This window comes from Diabrotica virgifera, chromosome 3 (genome assembly GCF_917563875.1).
Source record: "Diabrotica virgifera virgifera chromosome 3, PGI_DIABVI_V3a".
NCBI lineage: Eukaryota > Metazoa > Arthropoda > Insecta > Coleoptera > Chrysomelidae > Diabrotica > Diabrotica virgifera.
The window spans coordinates 249,432,846-249,455,391 of NC_065445.1; the positions used below are offsets into that span (position 1 = coordinate 249,432,846).

Genomic DNA, 22,546 nt, shown 5'->3' on the forward strand with positions numbered 1-22,546 from the left:
GTCAGATTCGTCAATAATTACATGAAATAAGTCTCGACACACCCAATACAGTATGTGACGTCATAATTAATGACGCACTGAAAAATGATCATGAGAACAAGAATACCACTAAATTTAGTTTTTATCCTATTTTCAAATGCAAAATCTATTTTAAAAAAATTTAATGTACAGGGTGTTTTTTGGGTCGGAACATTTTTCCAATATTTTTTAGCCTGGACCTGGATTTTTTACAATTTTAAATTAATTAATTTATTGTACACCTTAAAAGTATATATTTAGTATGGTATAGTTAGACCCAAACCCAGACATCCAAAGTGAAAGTTATCCTCCAGCACCAAATTGTTCTATATGGTCCACATAATGTTCAGAAAAAAGTCACACCATTTTAAGCGTCGGGTTTGGGGGGGGGGGGGAGGGGGGGAGAAATCTGCAAATTCGTAGTTTTTTACGTTTTTCGTCAATATTTCTAAAACTAAGCGGTTTAGCATGAACAACCCTTTACACAAAATTGTTCTACATTAAATTTGAAATAAAAAAGGCCCTATGCATAACCCTTCTAAAATGAACGGTTCCAAAGTTACGAAGGTAGTACAGTATAATTGGTCCAAAAAAAGGCCTAACCCAGACATCCAAAGTAAAAGTTTTCCTTCAACAACAAATTGTTCTATATGTTCCACATATTGTTCAGTAAAAAGTTACACCATTTTGAGCGTCCGGTTTAGGGGGGAGATGGGGGAGAAGTCGGTAAATTAGTAGTTTTTTTAAGTTTTTCGTCAATATTTCTAAAACTATGCTTTAGCGTAAGGAATGTTCTATAGAAAAATATTCTACATAAAATTTAAAACAAAAAAGGTTCTATACATAATTGTTATAAAATCAACGGTTCCAGAGTTACGGAGGGTGAAATTGGAGGTTTTCGATACTTTTTATATTTACCTATTTTTCTCTCCCCCCCCCCCCCCCAAACCCGACGCTCAAAATGGTGTGACTTTTTTATGAACATTATGTGGACCATATAGAACAATTTGGTGTTGGAGGATAACTTTCACTTTGGATGTCTGGGTTTTTGGTATAGTTATATCATACATATTGCCCAAAAAATATAAAAAGTATCGAAAACTTCGACTTTTCACCCTCTGTAACTCTGGAACCGTTGATTTTATAACAATTATGTATAGAACATATTTTGTTTTAAATTTCATGTAGAACATTTTTGTATGTAACATTGTTTACGATAAAGCATAGTTTTAGAAATATTGACGAAAAACGTAAAAAACTACTAATTTACCTGCTTTTCTCCCATCTCCCTTCCAAACCGGACGCTCAAAATGGTGTAACTTTTTACTGAACAATATGTGGACCATGTAGAACATTTTGGTGTTGGAGGAAAACTTTTACTTTGGATGTTGTGGTTAGGCCTTTTTTTGGAACAGTTATACTATTCTACCTCCGTAACTTTGGAACCATTCATTTTAGAAAGATTATGCGTAGGGCCTTTTTTATTTCAAATTTAATGTAGAACAATTTTGTATATAAGGTTGTTCATGCTGAACCGCATAGTTTTAGAAATATTGGCGAAAAACTTAAAAAACTACGAATTTACCGATTTCTCCCCCCTCTCCCCCCAAACCCGACGCTCAAAATGGTGTGACTTTTTTCTGGACATTGTGTGGACCATATAGAACAATTTGGTGTTGAAGGATAACTTTCACTTTGGATGTCTGGGTTATGCCATCTTTTGGATCCACTATACTATACTAATTATGCAACGAGCATTAATGATGGTCATTATGAAGCGAGTATGAGGGTTACGAAACGAGCCGTATGCGGCGAGTTTCGTATAGAGTACGAGCTTCATAATGATAATTAAATGCAAGTTGTATACACTATTTTTTCTATGATCATTCACATCAAAAAATATCTTCAAATTTATTAATTTTGTAACACAAATAAATTCAGTAGTTTGTCAGTTTTGCGGTTTGTTTACATATTGAGAACTGTCAAAGCTTATGTATTTGACTCGCCATTGATTACTGCGCGTGTACCACCTTTATCGCGAATGCCATATCGCGATTCTATTGGTTAAAAATCTGCATCTTAATGAAAATCTATATCATAATGTAGCTCATTATGATACAGGTAGTGATATCATAATTGATATATTAGAGTATGAGAATAGAAAAATAATATTTGCGTGCCAAATATAAAATAAATATACACTGTAGTTAAAAAGTTATGAACCAAATAAAAAATAGCAAAATAGATAAAACACCCAGTATCTTTGTTATTAATGAAGTAAGACCCATTACATAAGTATGGTATTTTTAAAACCGCCTAAGTGTCCTCTTTCTACAGTTAACGTATGTTACTTTCCCAATGAAACACCCTGTATAAAGGCCAATAGACTCAGATAGGCAGGGCATGTGATACGCCAGTAACGAAAATTGCCTTATTAACAATGTATTTTGGGGAAGGCCAGATGCGAGAAGGTCTGTAGGAAGGCCTAAAAGAAGGTTGAAAGATGCTGTCAGAGAAAATCTGGAAAAAATGAGAGTGAGACAATGGGAAATAATGTCCCACGAGCGACAAACATGGAAGGCAATAGTAAACGCAGCAAAGACTCACGAAGAGTTGTAACGCCATTGATGATTATTATAACTTCTCATTCGACACTTCACTTGTCATTCTATGTCTTCTAATAACGGCAGAGTTGTGTTTACGGACGAACAGACAGACATAACTAATTCAAGTTTTCACTTTTTAATGTGGTAAATAAAATGGGTGAAAACAATGATTGGAAGCAAGGCCATGCCGTGCTATGATGCGGTTTGGCAGTCGCATCAGGCGGCATCACAAGGGCGGCGGCATAATCAGTAAAATTAAAATACAAATTGAGCCATTCAATATTTAAAAATACATATTGGACCAAGTGACAGCCGAAAATATTCAACCGGTGAAGGTTTAACTGACCTTATTTTGGCAAATTTGGAAAATTTTGATTTAAAACTGCTCAGAGGACAATGATAGCGGAGTCAATATGAGAGGAATAAGAAAGGGTGTGCAAAACACCGAGAGCGTTTTACTTGCCATGCGCATGCCACTCTTTAAACTTAGACATGAATGACGCAGCGTCTGCTTCTACAGAAACAACATTTTGTATTTTACAAGAACTGTACACTTTTTTCTGGTTCTACAAAGCGTTGGGAAGTTCTAAAAAAACATGTTTCACAACTAACTCTAAAACCGTTAAGTGCTAGGTACTAGATAGTAGTGATGTTGGAAAAGTAACTATTCGTTACAAAGTACTCGTTACTTACGAATACCGAAAGTAACGATTACTATACAGAGAGGTAAATCGTTACTTTGATTACTCTTGATTGATCTGATTAATTCGTTACTTCGTACCAATCGTATCAGAGCGAGTACCTATTGTATCTACAATCGGTTGATATCGGAATCGGGCCGGTACTTTACGAGTATCTACCGTCACAATAAAATGGAGGTCAGAATAGATGGACAACTTACAAAATCTATAGATATAGGCAGCGGAATAAGACAGGGAGACTCATTGAGTTGTATGCTCTTCAATTTAATCATGGATGAATGTTTATGTACTTTTGAATGCATTTTATACTGCAATTATGCATTTCCACCAATTTTTCTGTTGAAAACTTTTTCCTGTTTCACTATTTCCCTAAAAATCATTTATTTTTTCCTAAATTCCTTGGTCTATGTGTATTTTATTGTTATTATCCGAAAATCTAAAATAATATCTATAGAAAAAGACTGTTTGACTTGTACACACTTCTATATAAATCTAAACGGGAACTGGTGTATGTTTTCAAAAGACTGATAGTGTGTAAATAAATTTATTAAATCAGCTAAGTACTTTCAGCATATTATGCCATCATCAGAGCTATCCTATAAAAAGACTAAGTTGAAAAATCTTATTCATAAAAAATTATAAAGTGAAACTTACGTCTTATAGGTGTAAAAACCTCAAAAGAAGAGAAAACTTCGAACAAACACATTCTTTAGTTTAAAATAAACCCAGGGATATAACCACTGGTTAGGGTAAAAACCCTTAAATGTTTAAAAAATCACATTTAATGTGTTTTTTATAAAATGGCTACCATTCTTATAAAATGGCTACCATTTTATAAAAAACACATTAAATGTGATTTTTTAAACATTTAAGGGTTTTTACCCTAACCAGTGGTTATATCCCTGGGTTTATTTTAAACTAAAGAATGTGTTTGTTCGAAGTTTTCTCTTCTTTTGAGGTTTTTACACCTATAAGACGTAAGTTTCACTTTATAATTTTTTATGAATAAGATTTTTCAACTTAGTCTTTTTATAGGATAGCTCTGATGATGGCATAATATGCTGAAAGTACTTAGCTGATTTAATAAATTTATTTACACACTATCAATCTTTTGAAAACATACACCAGTTCCCGTTTAGATTTAAAATAATATCTGCCCGGGCCAAAAAATTAGTAGAATTTGTAAAAAAAATCATTTTTAATTATTAATTAGTCTGGACAATTTTATGTCGGGCACCCCTTGTTTTAAATAATTTCTAACATAATAGATTTCATATCGTTTAATTTCTATCCATTAAATATATCGGTGAAGGTCGTTGTTATATCGGATCTTATACGAAATACTGAGAAATGCGATTCTCGATATGATTACCGGTACTCAAATATAAAAGTAACAAAAGTAATCAAAGTAATCAAAGTAACGAATACTGTAAATGATTACTTTATACAAAAGTAACGATTTGTAATGATTACTCGAAAGTAACTTTAATCAACATCACTACTAGATAGTCGAGTAGATGCATTAAAACCTTTTAGATTTCAATTTTGTGAAATATATGATGCCTTATTCAAAACAATAGAAGACGTCAACAAAGATTCAGAAACTAAAATCAAGGAGAATTAGTAAAAATTATTAAAAATTATAATGTATTTGCCGTGTAGGTAGTTCTTTGGCATGATATTTTAGTTCATATAATTTCAGTCTCAAATATGTTGCAACTATAAATTTGTCAGATTGTGTAAAAATATTGTCAGAAACTATAGAGAAAATTAAAAGTTACAGACATTCTGGCTATGAACAAATGAAAATTACTGCTAATGAAATTGCAGAAAATCTTGATACCTGTAAGTTCCGAATTTCCAGCGGAAAATTAAATTTGAGTTTGAGGAGAAAAAAGCGTCAATTTGATTACGAAAAATCTGTGGATCAGCTCTCAAGAGAGGAAGATAAATTTAAAATTAATTTTTGCATCTATATTTTATACATTGCCATTAATACTTTGATTGATCGATTTCGCTTCTAGAAACTCATAATAAAACTTTTAAATTTTTATATATTTTCAAATTGAGGGAAATATACAGGGTGGGGCATTAGTGTGACAAAGTCCAATTACTCGTTTGTCGTAAGAGATACGAAAAAAAGTTATTTAGGTAAAAGTTGGGGCACACATAGTACCATAATTTAAAAATATTTTCAAATATACAGGGGCGTCCGTGTTGACAGGATGACACAAATTTATGTTTTTTTTAAATGGAACACCCTGTATATTTTTACATTTTTGATTCTCCTCAATGTTTCCTTTCATAAAATGTATGGTTTTGTAATATTATACGAGGTAGTTTAAAAGTTAATTACGTTTTTTGTTAATTTCGTAGCAACATCTACACCCTGTAGAATTGTAGTGATTTGACATCAAATTTTCTATTTATATTCAAACGATTTTTAATATAGTCTACTACTGTTAATCATTAACAGTATAGCGAAATGTTTAATTTTAGTATACAGGGTGGGTCGAAACTCGGAATGAGTATTTTCTCAGTAATGAAATGATATTTTATGGTACTTTTTTATTTCTTAAGCATTCCCTTTACCTAAGTGCTTTAATTTGTAAGTTATTCGTGATTCTTTAAGCCAAACATTAATTGCAACAAAAATTACATGAAATTTTATTAGGAGGCCGTGAAAATATCCAATTAAAATAATTTTTCCAAAAAAATATATAATAATCTAGTCTGATCCTTAATTTATTACTGTTGGATGAGATATTCAAATTAATACATTCGTAATTAAGGTTGTTGGTGCTTAAAATATTAATCAAACATACAAAATTCTCCCTAGTTGGCTATGACACAAAATTTGCTTAAACATTTGACATTACACTTAGTTCCAGTTGATTTGTTAGCATTACTAATATTAATTTTTCTAATGAGGAACTGATTAAAATGGCTTTGTGCTAGGAGAGTATAACAAAAATTAGCTACTTGCAATAAAAATTGATCATCAGCAATTCCCTTATAGACGACAACCAAAAAGAGAATATTTTGAGAGTATGTATACAAAAACGGTTTCAACAGACTAGATACTTAGATTGTAAGAGCGGTTGTACGTACTAATATGCAGATCCTCAGTGATACTAATATTACATTTAATTCTTGTTTTCTTCACTTACAATAGTTTTTGTTCGATCAGATTTATCATAATCTAAGTGTCCAGTCCGTTGAAACCTTTCTAGTATATTTTAAACGTTTCTTTTCTTAATTGTCGTCTATCAGGGAATTTCTGATGAAAAATTCTTATTGCTAGTAGCACATTTTTGTTATACTCCACTAGCACAAAAATTTTATTAATCAGTTCCTCGTTAGAAAAATTCATATTAGTAGTGGTAACAAAGCAACTGGAACTATAAAAATAGTATAATATCAAATTTTTAAGGAAATTTAGTGTCATAGCCGACGAGGTAGAATATTGTATGTTTTTATTAATATTTTGCTCACCAACAATCTTAACTACGAATTTATTTGGATATCTCATCCAATATTAATAAATTAAGGACCAGATCAGATTATGATGTATTTTTTTCGAAAAATTATTTTTGATTGAATATTTTCACGGCCACCTAATAAAATTTCACGTAATTTTTCTTGCGATTAATGTTTGGCTTAAAGAATCACGAATAACTTACAAATTAAAGCACTTAGGTATAGGGAATGCTTAAGAAATAACAAAGTATCATAAAATATCATTTCATTACAATACTAAAATACAGGGTGTTCCATTTAAGAAAACTAAGAAAATACTCATTCCGTGTTTCGACCAACCCTGTATACTAAAATTTAACATTTCGCTACACTGTTAATGTTTAACAATAGTAGAGTATATTAAAAATCGCTTGAACGTAAAATAAAAATTTGATGTCAAATCATTACAATTCTACCGGGTGTAAATATTGCTACGAAATTAACAAAAAAACGTAATTATTTTTTAAACTACCTCGTATAATATTACAAAACCATATATTTTAAGAATGGAAACATTGAGGAGAATCCAAAAATGTAAAAATATACAGAGTGTTCGATTTAAAAAAACATAAGTTTGTGTCACCCTGTCAATACGCACGCCCCTGTATATTTGAAAATATTTTTAAATTATGGTCCTATCAGTGCATCAACTTCTACCTAAATAACTTTTTTTCGTATCTCTTACCACAAACGAGTAATTGGACTTTGTCATACTAATGCTCCACCCTGTATGATAACTTACTAAAAAAATATTGTATAAACCTCCATTCAATATTTTCAATAGAAAGAGAATCGGATATAGAGGCAGATTATCTTTTAGAAGAATTGCATGGTATGTCCCAAATGATACCATACTCCATGAAACCTTTAGATGTTTTGAACTATTTGTGCCAAAATAACCTAATTTCTTTATACCTAAATGTAGTTATATCACTAAGAATTTTATTATTACCTTCTCTCTGTAGTTAGTGTGGAAAGGAGTTTTTCAAAATTAAAAATGATTAAAAGCTATTTACGAAGCTGCATAAGACAAACAAAACTAAAAAAATTAGCACTTATTTCTATTTCAATAGAGTCCTCACTAGCTGCTACTTTAGACTACACCAATCTGATTGACAAATTTGTCAAAATTAAAGTCAGAAGGTTAAAATTCTAATTTTTGTAAATATTAATTAAAGTTAATACATATTTCATAATACATATTTCATTTAATTTAAAGTACCTATGTTTTGTTTTTAACATAAAAGATTTACGTTCATTTTGTGTAGTTTCATTTAATAAAAATAAAATTTAAATTAGGGGGCGGCATTTCGAAGACTTGTATCATATTGAAAAATCTACCGCACGGCTCTGATTGGAAGAACCAATAAAGCTACGAAGCTAGTTTCATTAACATTATACGATATACCTAGTATTTACGTACATGAAATCGCATGAATTTTGTATCTGTACGTAAATTATATTTTAATTTGCACCTTGAAATTATTTTTGAACATGTTACAACACTTTGTATATATTAATAATGATGTTTTCACCCCCACCATATTCTATTGTCAATTAATTACTAGTAAAGTATTTAAACTTGAGTGAACTCACTCACAGCTCGTCCGAAAAAAAAACACTTTCTTCTCATTTTTTTTTGTATGGTTCACCTCCATCTCCGAAATCCACTGACCAAGTTAAAATTTCGAAAGTAGCGCCGAATGTAACCTGTTGTGTATCGGACATTGTTAAATAAAATTATAATTCTGCCTATTTTCTACCGGACCGCGGTTTGAAGTGGTAAGAGCAGTGAAAGCAATAATTTACGAAGCAGAAGCAAGTGCCATTCTCGCGAAGAAATTCAACGAGTCAGTTTCAGTGCGGTTGCGACAGTGGTCACACTGACCGGGTCCTAGTGCGCACCCAAAGTGTCTATTGTGGATTTTTTCGCGATTTTTTTTTTTTCATTTTTGGCTGTAGGATTAGAATTTTCGGTAAGTTGATGATAGCAAATTTTAATTTTTTTAAATAAATTTTATTTATGTTACATAAAGTTTTAACAAAATTTTTTTCAAAATTTACAATTTTTTGAACGGGACAGTAACCAGTAACAATTTTGAACTAGATATTTTTCCTTAATATTCATAGGTTGATTATAAGTTAAAAATAGTTTTTCAGTTAGGAATACACAAAGAGGTTTGAAAAATAGTGCACCAATTTCGCAATTAATATTTTTTAATTATCAGATATTAACTTTTAATAAAAAATTTAGTCCTGTCGCCAGGGGGGGTACAACGGCCTCCTTAATTCAGATGGACTTACCCAAGTTTTTTTTATATATTTTGACCCGTAGAATACGAATTTTTTGGGTAACAGTTGATCCGGATGTCGATAAGATTGTTATAGACAAAGAACTTGAGGAATTACATAACAGCGATTTCTCGCAAAACAATAGTACATTGTTTACCGGGTAGGAAAAGCTTAACATTCCTGGACGACTGTGAATATTGCTAAGTCGAGGCGCAAGCCGAGACTTAGCAACACAGAGTCCAGGAATGTGGCTTTTCCTACGAGGTAAACATACTATTTTTCCGCAAATCGTTTAAAATTCGACAGATATTGATTGATTTAAAAAAAAAACGCGATAATTTTATCCCCAAATAAATGGTGCTTTGAAATTCCTAATAAAATTACTTGGGTTACTATGGAAACGTATTGAGGTTGAATTGTCAAACTTGACGCTTATAAATTTAATTGCTGGTGTTCTCGAAAGTAAAATGATAAGTGATGATGAAATTTCCATTCCTGGGACTCCTCCAGAGCTGGTTGAGGCAGTGAATACTGCTTCATTAGAATTATTATTGCCAAAGAAATCAAGAGAAAAGTACGAAAATGCATACAGACGTTTTATGGATTATTAATAATTTTCTATCATTTATGTAGAACACTAACGACTGTACGGAAATATCATTTCCTTACAGTAAGGAAATGACATTTCCTTACAGTAAGGAAGTCCTGACTTTTTCTTCAAGAAATTTTGACAGGAATGTCAAAATTTCCTGGCGATTTGCGGAAAAACATATTTTTGTATTTTTTGGGTCATTTTAAGCAAAAAATATTCCTACAAGTTTTTTCGTCGAATGCATAGTTTTCGAGATAACCGCGGTTGAACTTTCAAAAAATCGAAAAATTGCAATTTTTGAACCCGAATAACTTTTGATTAAAAAATAAAGTAGCAATTCTGCTTACCGCATTTGAAAGTTTAAGTCAAATTATATCGGTTTTGATTATTTGAATTGCTAAAAATTAATTTTTTTTATTGTTAAACAAATCTATAAACACATAGTGTTTCCCGTACCTAATACATGCGTTTTAACGCATGCTACGTAGAAATTGCCTCGCTTGCACTTGTAGCTACTCTACCTACTCGTTCGATTTTAAATGAGAAATCATTGAAAACATCACTCACATACTAGGTGTTTATAACTTTGTTTAACAATAAAATAATAAATTTTTAGCAATGCAAATAATCAAAACCGATATAATTTGACTTAAACTTTCAAATGCGGTAAGCAGAATTGCTACTTTATTTTTTAATCAAAAGTTATTCGGGTTCAAAAATTGCAATTTTTCGATTTTTTGAAAGTTCAACCGCGGTTATCTCGAAAACTATGCATTCTACGAAAAAACTTGTACGAATATTTTTTGCTTAAAATTACCCAAAAAATACAAAAAGATGTTTTGTTTTGCGAGAAATCGCTGTTATGTAATTCCTCAAGTTCTTTGTCTATAACAATCTTATCGACATCCGGATCAACTGTTACCCAAAAAAATTCGTATTCTACGGGTCAAAATATATAAAAAAAACTTGGGTAAGTCCATCTGAATTAAGGAGGCCGTTGTACCACCCCTGGCGACAGGACTATTAGGAATACACAAAGAGGTTTGAAAAATAGTGCACCAATTTCGCAATTAATATTTTTTAATTATCAGATATTAACTTTTAATAAAAAATTAGATTTCTATATTTTATATCCTAAATGTAGGTATGGTAAACTTTATAATAAAGTTTTAGGTAAAAATTTATGGAAAAATATTAAGAATATTTGGATTTTTAAAGAATATCCGGGATTTTTTTTAATTAGGGAGTAATTTGGGTGATATTTAAGTAAAGAAATTTTTTGATTTTTATTATAAAGAAATTTATATTATAATTCCTATTTTTTGAACCTGCTCTTCTGCTCTCTCCCTCTCTCTCTCTCTCTCTCTCTCTCTCTCTCTCTCTCTCTCTCTCTCTCTCTCTCTCTCTCTTCTCTCTCTCTCTCTCTCTCTCTCTCTCTCTCTCTCTTTGTTTTTTACTCTTAATACATATTTGTATTGTATGATTTTAAGGTTTGTTCAGGTTTGTTCCATTTTTTATATTTTTTAGTTATAGGTTCTAGTTTCTCTTTTGATATTTACATTTTTGTTTTTGCCAAAATATACCGTAAATTTTAATGTATCGGATACTTAGTTCATATCATTTCTACTTATCTTATCTTCTTTCTTATGGCTCTTCTCCATTTGAATGTATTGGCCAACATGGTGTTTTACGGCCAAATACTCTCATGATGAAAGTACATACAAGCAAGTAAAAAGTCTTTAGTTCCAGCGGCTCGAACAACCCTGGCCTGTTATATAATTACTTTTTGCTTTCGTCCTGTCAAGCAAAATTTTATCCAATCATAAGCCGGTCGCCTAACACATAATCTTTTCAATTTTTCAAGAATAAATATTGAAAATAAAGAAACTCAGAAGACTCACGCTCATTGTTGATTTAAATAATTTCTAGCAGAAAGAACAGATGCTGATGCGACCATAATTCTCCTTGAAGGAGGATCTTTAAGACGAACTGGAGAAAGTAATATGGGTTATATTAGGTACATCGGAAACCAGACCCAAAGAAGAACAATGTTTCAATAAAAACCGATAAGTCGATAAGTTAGGTAATGAAAACAGACTAGAGGATCTCCAATATGAACTGGAGAAAGTAATATGGGTTATAGTAGGTATATCGGAAACCAGACCCAACGAAGAACAATTTGTCATAAAAAACCGATACTTGGATAAATTAGGCAATGAAAACAGACTAGAGGATCTCCAATACGAGCTGAATAAAGTAATATGGGTTATAGTAGGTATATCTAACATAGGTTATTACTAACAGTGGAGGATGTGAAGACGAGATCCGTAGACGCATCATAATGGCCAGATCAGCAACAAAAATATGAAAGAATACTGACATTACAAAAAACACAAAATTACGCCTTGTTCAAGCGTTATAATATTTCCTATCTCCACCTACGCTTCGGAGACTAGTACCATCAAAAAATCAGATTCAAAACGTATAATGGCATTTGAAATGTGGGTCTACCGGAGAATGTTGCGCATACCATGGACCGCACATCGCACAAATAATTAAATATTAGCCGAACTTAACATTAAACTAGACTCAGCACAACTATCAACCAAAATATACTGAGATATTTTGGAAATATAACTAGAAGAAGAGAAGGCATGGAACAAATGATAGTTGAAGGCAACGTAGAGGGCAGAAGATCCAGAGGAAGATCTCGATTACGATGGTCTGACCAAATAAAGGACATGACTGGTTACTCATTCTCCGAAGCAAAACAACACGCACAGGAGAGAGAGAATTTTACAGAAATAGTCAAAGGACTTACATGACGCCACTTCATCCTTACGAAGGAGAAAATATAGAGGAGGAGGTATATCGGAAACCAGACCCAAAGAAGAACAATGTGTCATTAAAAAGCGGTCTCGTGCTGTTATGTAAGAGAAATGAACAGAGAAGTATATATTTCAATTACGGATATATACGCCAATATCAAGTCACCCAGATGACGAAGTGGACAAACCGGAAAATAGATCACAAACCGGCGATGAGGATACTTGGACTGAGTACCAAAAATGAAAGAAGTGATACACTAGCAAACTTCGCAACAACGAGAGTCTGAGCATAGTGAATACATTTTATAAGAACAAATTTAGAAAAAAATTGACTTGGATCAGTTCAAAAATTAGATCGACTTAGATCGACTAACCAACGGAAAGTATGTATGTTACGGACAATGATATAAATTGGCCATTGACGTTAAATACCGGGCTTTGTCGTGAATGTCCATTTCCCCTGGTTATTAGCGACAATGCCCAGCCATTAACGACAATAACATTAGCTATTGGCTAATGATGGAAATGTTATTAAGAATTTAAAATTATCATTAATGTCCAGTTTCTATGGACAATAACGTTAATATCCAGCCATTGTCGACAATGACCAATTTAACAGGCCATTGTCGATAGTGGCCGGATTTACGTTATTGCCCGTAACATGTATATATTTCAAGACATCGAGGTTCTAAATCAATTCTCCACAGGCATCATTGGCAGAATAGTGAGAAATAAATTAAAATCGACAGTTAACTAGAACGGAAAAATACAATATGTAACGATAAAAGAAGAATACACGCTGATCAACTCATAACAAATAAAGAAAAATACAAAAATAAAGTTAGATAAAATACTCAATGAAAACTCCAGATGTCCACAACATAGTCTCAATGAGAAAAATGAGAAAATTACTATAGTTACTACTGAAGTATTAAATAGACCTACTATCCATCAAAATGTTAGCACTGGGAAACACTTCCTAGAAACAAAACAACTTCTATTAAAGAGAAGAGAACTCATAAAAGCAGGAAAAGGAACAAAATTGAGTATACAAAAATAAATATAACTCTACGAAAGATGACAAAACAATATAGGTCTGTATCCCGCGTATGAAAAAAAGTTGATTAATAGCAAGCTGAAAATTTGTTAATATCTTAAGGGTGTCTAGTCGGATAAACTTTGATATATGGGAACACTGTAACAGGGACAGTTTTAATTGTGGAACAGGTTAAAAATTTGGAACGGTCAGACCACGAAAACGGCAAATTTATTTTTTCCGACAGAACAGACTTAAACTCTCCGAACAGAGATTAAACTCTCATGCAAAAATCAGACTACTATTTATCACCTGTCATAATTCCTGTCATTTGACGTATTCTACATGTTCCACTCAAGAAAACGCCCATTTGGTGATAAATAGCAGTCTGATTTTTGCATGAGAGTTTAATCTGTGTTCGGAGAGTTTAAGTCTGTTCTATCGGACAAAATACATGTGCCGTTTTCGTGTTCTGACCGTTCCAAATTTTTAACCTGTTCCACAATTAAAACTTCCCCTGTTCCAGTGTTCCCATATATCAAAGTTGGTCCGACTAGACACCCTTAAAATATTAACAAATTTTCAGATTGCTATTAATCAACTTTTTTTCATATGCGGGATCCACACCTAATACAAAATACTTGTCAATAACACCAGACTAGTATAAAATGATATTGAAGAAGAATTTTCACTTCCACTTAAGTAATTCCAAAGTAATTAGAAAACTTTCCTACACTGAGAATAATTGTTATTTTCTAGCTTCTACGATATGGACCAAAATGTATTACGATTAAAAGTATCGTGTTGTTATATGGTATAGAGTATAGACACATAATGTAAGCTCAGTATCCGTTGTGGATCTTGCCCTGCTCGCAAAGATGTCGCCACTCCTGTCGATTCCTGACAAATTCCCTCAATCTTCTAACCCTTAGAATCCGTCTTCTTCCACGTCATCTGTTTCGTGGTCTTCCTCTACTTCTTGTGCCATCTTGTTTTAAAAATGTTAATCTCTTCGTGTATTCGTGATCTGACATCAAGGCATCAAGCTCAGTATTTCACGAATGGATAAAAGAAAACTAGGGATAAGTTCTTAGAAGGTTGGGTATGCATAATGTGACCAACTAGTCCGAAAAATCCGGGACATGGCCCGAAATAAAAAGTCGTCTCCCGGCGTCCCGGACAAGTCTTCCGGGACATCCGAATTTTCAACGTTTTGGTAAAATTCTATTTTGAAATTTTGAATACGTTATTCTTCAATTAATTCACAGTAAATTGAATTGGTGGGACGAAAAAAGTCGACAATTTCTAGAGTGTAATACTAACACCACATCCGAAACGCGTGCATTTTATATCGTGGTATTATAGTTCTACGAAACCTATAACGGTGGACTTTTTTCGTTTCTGTACGGAAAGCTAGAGTTAGAAATTGCAAATGGGACAAAGAAAGCTACAAGAATAATATTATGCTATTAATAATACGATAATGGGAAAAAGGTAAATCAGCCAGAAAACTAAAATACATGTCAATCACAGTACCAACACTATACTACCTATATGCAAGGAGACATGAGTTACCTAAAAAAAGACATGAAAGTGGCATAAATGCAGTAGAAATAAAGCAACTGAGCAAAATAGCTGGAAAGATGAAGCTGGACAGGGAAAGGAACGGAAATATCAAAAACGTGCTAAGACAGGAAGCAATAGAAAAAAAATTGAAAAAAGAAAACCGAATAGATTTGGACATATAACTAGAATGAACGAGAACAGATTAATAAAGAAGGTGACAGATTCGAAAAGACGGGGAAATAAATGAAGGGACAGACCTAGAAAGGGGTGGATGGAACAAATCCAGGAACTCGGGACCAAGAGAGGGAAACAGTGCAACAGATGAAGGAAATGGCAGGAGACCGGAAGGCGTGGAAGAAATGTGTAACAGATAGATAGGTGATAGCAAAGTCTGACATTCTGCATCTAGCAAAGTCCTTATTGGGCATAAATAAATAAATAAATAATAATAGCTTTATTGTCCAACAGGTATCCATTTATAGGAAAATTTTACATTAATTATAAACTATAAAAGAAAAAAGAAAAGATAATTACCTACCAAGTGAATTAATAATTCAAATGAGACTTAGCCATTCTGACGAGTTGACTTATACTACAGTTGAATATATCACAATAGTTTACCAAACAATTATAATTTTCACACATAACAAATATGGGGGAGATTAATATCAGGTTTGTTCTGGCTTGTGTAGTTTTGAACGTGGAAACATTTCTAACAAGAAGGTACATTAAAATTTATTTGTTTGAGAATATCGGGGCAGTCAATTGAATTATGCAGCAATTTAAATAAAAATATTAGTGAAGCACAATTTCGCCTCATTTCTAATGAAACCATATCTAAACTATTAACACAACTCACTATTTCTGATACCTCTCTCTGGATATATGCCGTTAATCTTAAATGATAAATATTTCAAAAATATAAGCTGCACCCTTTCAATCAACTGAACATGTGAATTATAAAATGGAGAACAAATTATAGGCGCATATTCTAATTTACAACGTACATAAGAGAAATACAGGGTGTCCCAGACTAATTTAGCCACGCTATATCTCTTAAATGAATAGAGATTTTCGAATGGGACAAAAACTGATATATTCTACTTGTAATACACTTTAATATGGCGTAGAAAAAAATCATCCCCTAAATATTCATCCCTTAGTTACAAACCCTAACTTTAATTTTTTTAATAGCACCCTGTAGATTTCTTAATAATTTTGAGTGTGGTCTTTTATCGTCTATTCAACACATTTTTTGAAAATAAAATCGGTTCGTAAATAACGAAGAAACTATCAGTTTATCTTTGTTAATTGTGTGTCCCAGACTAATTTATCCAGGCTATACAGGGTGAGGCAAATAAAGGGCCTATTAGAAATATCTCGAGAACTAAAGGCAACAGAATCATGAAAATTGGAATAAAGAGGTTTTGAAGGATGATCTATTAAATGAAAATATTTTCATCTCTTTGCAACTTCCGGTTATACCGGAAGTTGCTTATAACTTCGTTTTTATAAATGGGACACCCTGTATATTTTTACATTTTTGGATTCTCTTCGATGTCTTCTTTCTTAAAATATGAGTTTTGTAATATTATACAGGGTATTTTAAAAGACAATTACGTTTTTTTTATTAGTAACACAAACAGGGCACAGAAATTTTCTCACATAAGTCATTAATAAATAACAAAACAAGAGTGGACCTAGATTTGATCCTTGTGGGACTCCAGATGAAGGTATGTATTTGTGAGAGTTATAACCATTATAAGATACAAATTGACAGATACAGACAAATAGGATTTTATGAAAGCGACAGCATCTTTAGAAAAACCAAAAAGGGACAATTTGGAAAGAAGAACTCCATGATGAATTTTGTCAAAGACCTTTGAAAAATCAGTATATATAACGTCAACTTGGGATCTCCTATCCAACGCCTTAGATATGTACTGTGTTATTCCCAATAAGTTTGTAACTGTGGATCGATTAGCAATGAATCCATGCTGATATTGTGAAATTTGATTACGAGTGAAAGAGTATATACGATTATAAAGTATGATTTCAAAAATTTTGGATAAATTGCATATCATAGATATGGGCCTATAATTTTCTACACAATACTTTTCCTCATTTTTACACACAGGACATACCTTTGATTCCTTCCAGATACTTGGATACTGTTTGTATAATAGACACAAATTGAAAATTTTTAATAATGGCTTAGTTAAAGCACCTATGCAATCTTTAATAAAAAAAGAGGGTATTTTATCAGGTCCAGAAGTCATCTAATTTTTTAATTTTTTGCTGGCTAGAATTACTACAGTTTCTTGAACAGGATAAAAATTTAGACATAAGGACAACGAGAAGAAGACGTATTATAATTATCGACTTCTGAAAAAAACAATGGCCCGATTTTCATTGAAAAGTCCCGGATTTCAGTTATTTTTTTCAGCCTTGTCCCAGATTCGACTGAATTGGAGTTGGTCACACTAGGTATGCATAAAGGGGTATGGGATATTGTTTTCGATAAAATAAAAAAAGGAAAATATCTCCAACACATAATGCGAAATAAGGACCCGAAATTGTTGTACCAAATATTGGAAGAAAAATATAAGGTAAACATAGAGTGGGGCGAATAAATATTACATTTTTCTCTTCTCATACTATAATATATCAATTGTAATGTCAGATTTTCATTAAAATACAGATTTTTAACTAATACAATCGCGATATATTGGGACCGTGCAAGTTCGGCAAAGCGACCTCTATTTCTACGCTCTGTACTTTTATTCGCGCTTTTAATTATATTGGCCAATTATATTAGTCCTGGTTGCTGGATAATTGTCAAGACCATAGTCCAAAAAAATAATAAGAAGAAAAAATAAGATGCAGGTTATGTTTAGCAAACGTAAACAATTGTATGTAGTAAATAAAATCAGTTATTAAAATGCAGTACTACAAGCAAAATACAATTAATTAAATTTACCTTTATATAATAATTGCATATCATATCAATATTATGGAGCAATATATAATTTTTCTGCGTCAATGACAGAAGGTATGAAATATACATCAATTTGACAATTTCAATTGACAATATGAATTATTTAAGATAGTTGCAATATTTCTACGCGACTCGCGCACGGTCGTTTCTCGTTTCCCTTTCCAAGTACTTGCACACCGCGAATAGCATTCGCGATAAAGGTGGTACACGCGCAGTGACCAATGGCGAGTCAAATACAATGGCTTTGACAGTTCTCAATATGTAAACAAACTGTCAAACTGACAAACTACTTAATTTTTTTGCGTTACATAATTAATAAATTTGAATATATTTTTTTGTGAATGATCATAGAAAAAATAATGTATACAACTTGTATTTAATTATCATTATGACGCTCGTACTCTATACTCGCCGCCGTACTCTAACTCGCCGCATACGGCTCGCTTCTTATCGCTCATACTCACTTCATAATGACCATCATTAAATGCTCGTTGCATAATATACTATTAGGAATTACTTAAGAATATTACTGAGTACTGATTTGGGAGCACAAATAGGTACAAATAGTTTACAAATAAAATAGTGGATAATAGAAATAAATTAGCCAGACTAATGACCAACTTTCGATGGAAGACAACGCTGCAGATAGAATAATATTTTTCTTCCGTAGTCTTTTTTATATCTCTGAAAATCTTACCATATTTAAAAACAGTCCACTTATCCAACGATTTTTACTTATATTCGCTCACTGACCTCAATTACGATAAGCACACGATTTAATATAATTGGATACACATTTTGGATGCTCCGGTTTAATGATTTTTTTGCATTAATGTAGAGCAATGTTATTTTTTTGTATCCTCTCTCCTCGTTTAATCTTTTTACCAAGTCTGTGTCATTGTATATATTTAAAATGAACATTTTTTTTGAAACACTAGATTTAAAATAACTTTAAAATGTATTAGAATTGTATTCATCTTAAACTCGTTACTTTACCAATTTCACTTTTGTTTTTACCTTTATTATTGCGCAAAAAAATTTTCAGTATGGTAGGGGAGCAAAGTGTGCTTGCAGTCACTCGAGCGTTATGGGGACCTATTGGGTTGTAATTATTAGGACCTAAAACCAAAAAAAGTTAAGCAAAATTTTCCATTTTAGTGGGGACTTTTTATTTTTAATTTAATTTTCCATTTCCAACAATCGTTTTTTCCGATTATAGCGCCATCTATCCATAATTCGAAAAATGTCATGAATAAAAGTTCCCTATTTTTACATAAGGAATCCAAATCTGCAATAAAAATTTGGGGTTCCCATTTAAGATTTTAAAGTAACCCCAACCCCATCTGTGGGGGGTCGTGTTTGATACCATTCGATAGATATCTTAAAAACATTTTGAAAGTGTATTTTGCAGTTTTTCTATCTGATGTTCATTTTGCGAAATATCGCGGGGTTTGTGTTTAAAATTTTAAATTTACCCCACACCCCTCTCCGTTGGGGCATGTTTAGTACCATTCGATAGATTTTTGAAAAATATTGAAGACGTGTTTTTTAGATTTTCAATCGGACGTTTTTTTCGCAAAATATTCGCTTTTTTTTGTGAAGCTTTTTGACTCACCCATTTCCTTACGGTCCGCTTAAATCGTCAGATTTTTGAAATATACACTCTTTTGCATGTACTTAACTTACCTATCTTAATCTGACAATTTCAAGTATTTTTAATGATAGATTTTTTTTTTCGGGCCCCCCTTAACGAACTTTCCTGTGTTAAGAGCCAATATATGGTAGAGGTACATCTGCAGGGTACCAGGTTTCTCCCCATATGATAATCTGACGCACTCGAGTAACTCAGTTTGCTTAGTCTCTGAAATCGAAATCTATGAAGAATTCAACTTTATAAAGTTTTTTTTACTTAATTGTAACTATTCTAAACTGTTCTCAACCTGTCTGTTCAATTTGTTCTACATATTTTATAAGCTGTTTTATAACAGCTTAAAATCTTATCTAGAATAGCTTTTAGTAGTTACACCACTACTCTCGATAGGTTTCAAGTTATTCTAGACTTGATTTAAGTTGCTCTTGCAAGAAAGTTCTATTCTGTTCTACACTTTTTTTCTTTCTAAAGGGACGACATTTCAAAGATTTATAACGCCACAGCGGAGTGTTAATACTAACACAGATTAACCCAACATTAATCCCAACAGTTGGGTTAATCTGTGATACTAATCTAAGCAACCCAATTCTTGCTAGGTCTAGACGTCTACACCTGTTCTGAGCTGTTCTGGACATGTGGACATGAATACATTTGGTAAAATTTTCTTATCCTTTATGCCACACTGCCTTTATTAGGGCAAATATTCAAAGATCATCATTAAGTGACGAAAACTGACTCCTGTTGCCTGATCTCTGTTGATAATATCTGCTGGTGATGTTGATTATATTTACTTTCGAGTATTCGTTACAAATCGTTACTTTTGTGTAAAGTAATCATTTACAGTATTCGTTACTTTGATTACTATGATTACTTTTGTTACTTTTCTATTTGAGTACCGGTAATCATATGGAGAATCGTATTTCTCAGTAGGTAGGTATTTTGTATAGGTAATCCGATATAACAACTACAATAGTCGTAGTCGTTACTCGCTCTGAGACGATTGGTACAAAGTAACGAAGTAATCTGAGTTATCAAAGTAACGATTTGCCTCTCTGTATAGTAATCATTACTTTCAGTATTCGTAAGAAACGAGTACTTTGTAACGAATAGTTAGTTTTTCAACATCACTAATATCTGCCTCAGTTTTAGACAAAACGTCACATGGAAATAATGGAATCCGTATTTGATAATAATTATTATTGACATAAATATTATGTATCCAATTTTAAAGACAGACAATTATAAATTGTTTTCTGTTTATTTTGCTGTCCTTTCCATCACATTTTATACCTAATAATATTTGGGTCTTCTGATATATTCTTACATTTATATTTTTATCTGCTGGTATCATTTTATTTAAACGGTTTTATTGTACCTTTCTCTATTTTCAATTAAACAATTACTTGAATGCTTTATCCAAATATTATCTAATCTGCTGCTTGACTTTTTCAGCATCTTATTTGTTATTTTACTGTAGGATATCAATTTAAATATATTTCACTTCTATCATAAATTAAAATTACTTTTACTTGCTTTCTATCGTGCTGCCTTTATAATTATTGTTGAGATTACCACCCTCGGGTACAAATCAAATCAGATTCCCAATAAGAATAACAGGACATGTATATATTGATAGATAAAAGAGGGGTTAAAAGATGAAACGTCTACGTCTGCATGATAGACAACATATAATGGCAGATGCAAGATATAAAAGAAAAATAGAACAAAATCATTAATATAATGAGTAAAGGCAAAATAATTAGAATAATGCAAGGAAAATAATCTCCTCCTCTACTATCTACATTAAGTGGGACACTAGGTTACAGTAAAACCTAAATAAATTATTACAATATTTTTATGGAGATACATGGTATATAGTTTAATATATAGACCTGGATCCCGCGTACCAAAAAATAGTTGATTGATAGCAAGCTGAAAATTTGTTAATATCTTAACGCTGTCTAGTCGGACAAACTTTGATGTAGGGGATTACTGACACAGGGGAAGTTTTAATTGTGGAACATGTTAAAAATTTGGAACGTCAGACTACGAAAACGTTTCATGTATATTTTCGGACAGAACTTCCAATTTATTTGTTACCATTTCATTAAACTCTCATGTAAAAATCAGACTGGTGTTTATCACCAACTGGGCATTTTAATGAGTGGAACACAAAGAACATGTCAAATGACAGGAATCATGTTGGTTAGTAATAGCAGTCTGATTTTTGTATGAGAGCTTAATGAAAGGGTAACAAGTCAATTGGATGTTCTGTCCGACAAAATTCATGGGACGTCTTCGTAATCTGACGTTCCAAATTTTTAAACTGTTCCACAATTAAAACTTTCCCTGTTCCAGTGTTCCCGTACGTCAAATTACTAATGTCCGACTAAACACCATTAAGCTATTAACAAATTTTTAGCTTGCTATTAATCAACTTTTTTTTGGTACGCGGGATCCAGGTCTAATACTATTGGTATTAGACAAATATAATAAGCAGGTGTGATATTTCATTGTTATTACATACCATTATATCCTGGTCACCAAGAAAATTTACTTAGGTGATAATTATTTTTTACTGTCATAAGTGTTTCTATTTATGATTTTTTTCTCGGAATTTTGGCACATGGGGATTTTCAAGTAGAACGAAAAGTAAATACTGATGTGACGAGCTGTAAAGATCACTTTCTTTAATAATTAAAAATAGTATTTTTATATCATGAATATTGTATTTGCAAT

The 22,546-nt window shown here is 32.1% G+C and overlaps 1 protein-coding gene across 1 annotated transcript in view; it reads left to right on the top strand.

The window, feature by feature from the left end:
• Positions 1-8,452: 8,452 nt before the first annotated feature.
• Positions 8,453-22,546, top strand: part of LOC126881678 (elongation of very long chain fatty acids protein AAEL008004) — a 149,561-nt gene continuing 135,467 nt past the window's right edge. Inside the window, exon 1 of the mRNA XM_050646081.1 lies at positions 8,453-8,820. The gene's annotated coding sequence lies outside the window, so the exon portion shown is untranslated. The remainder of the gene's footprint in view (positions 8,821-22,546) is intronic.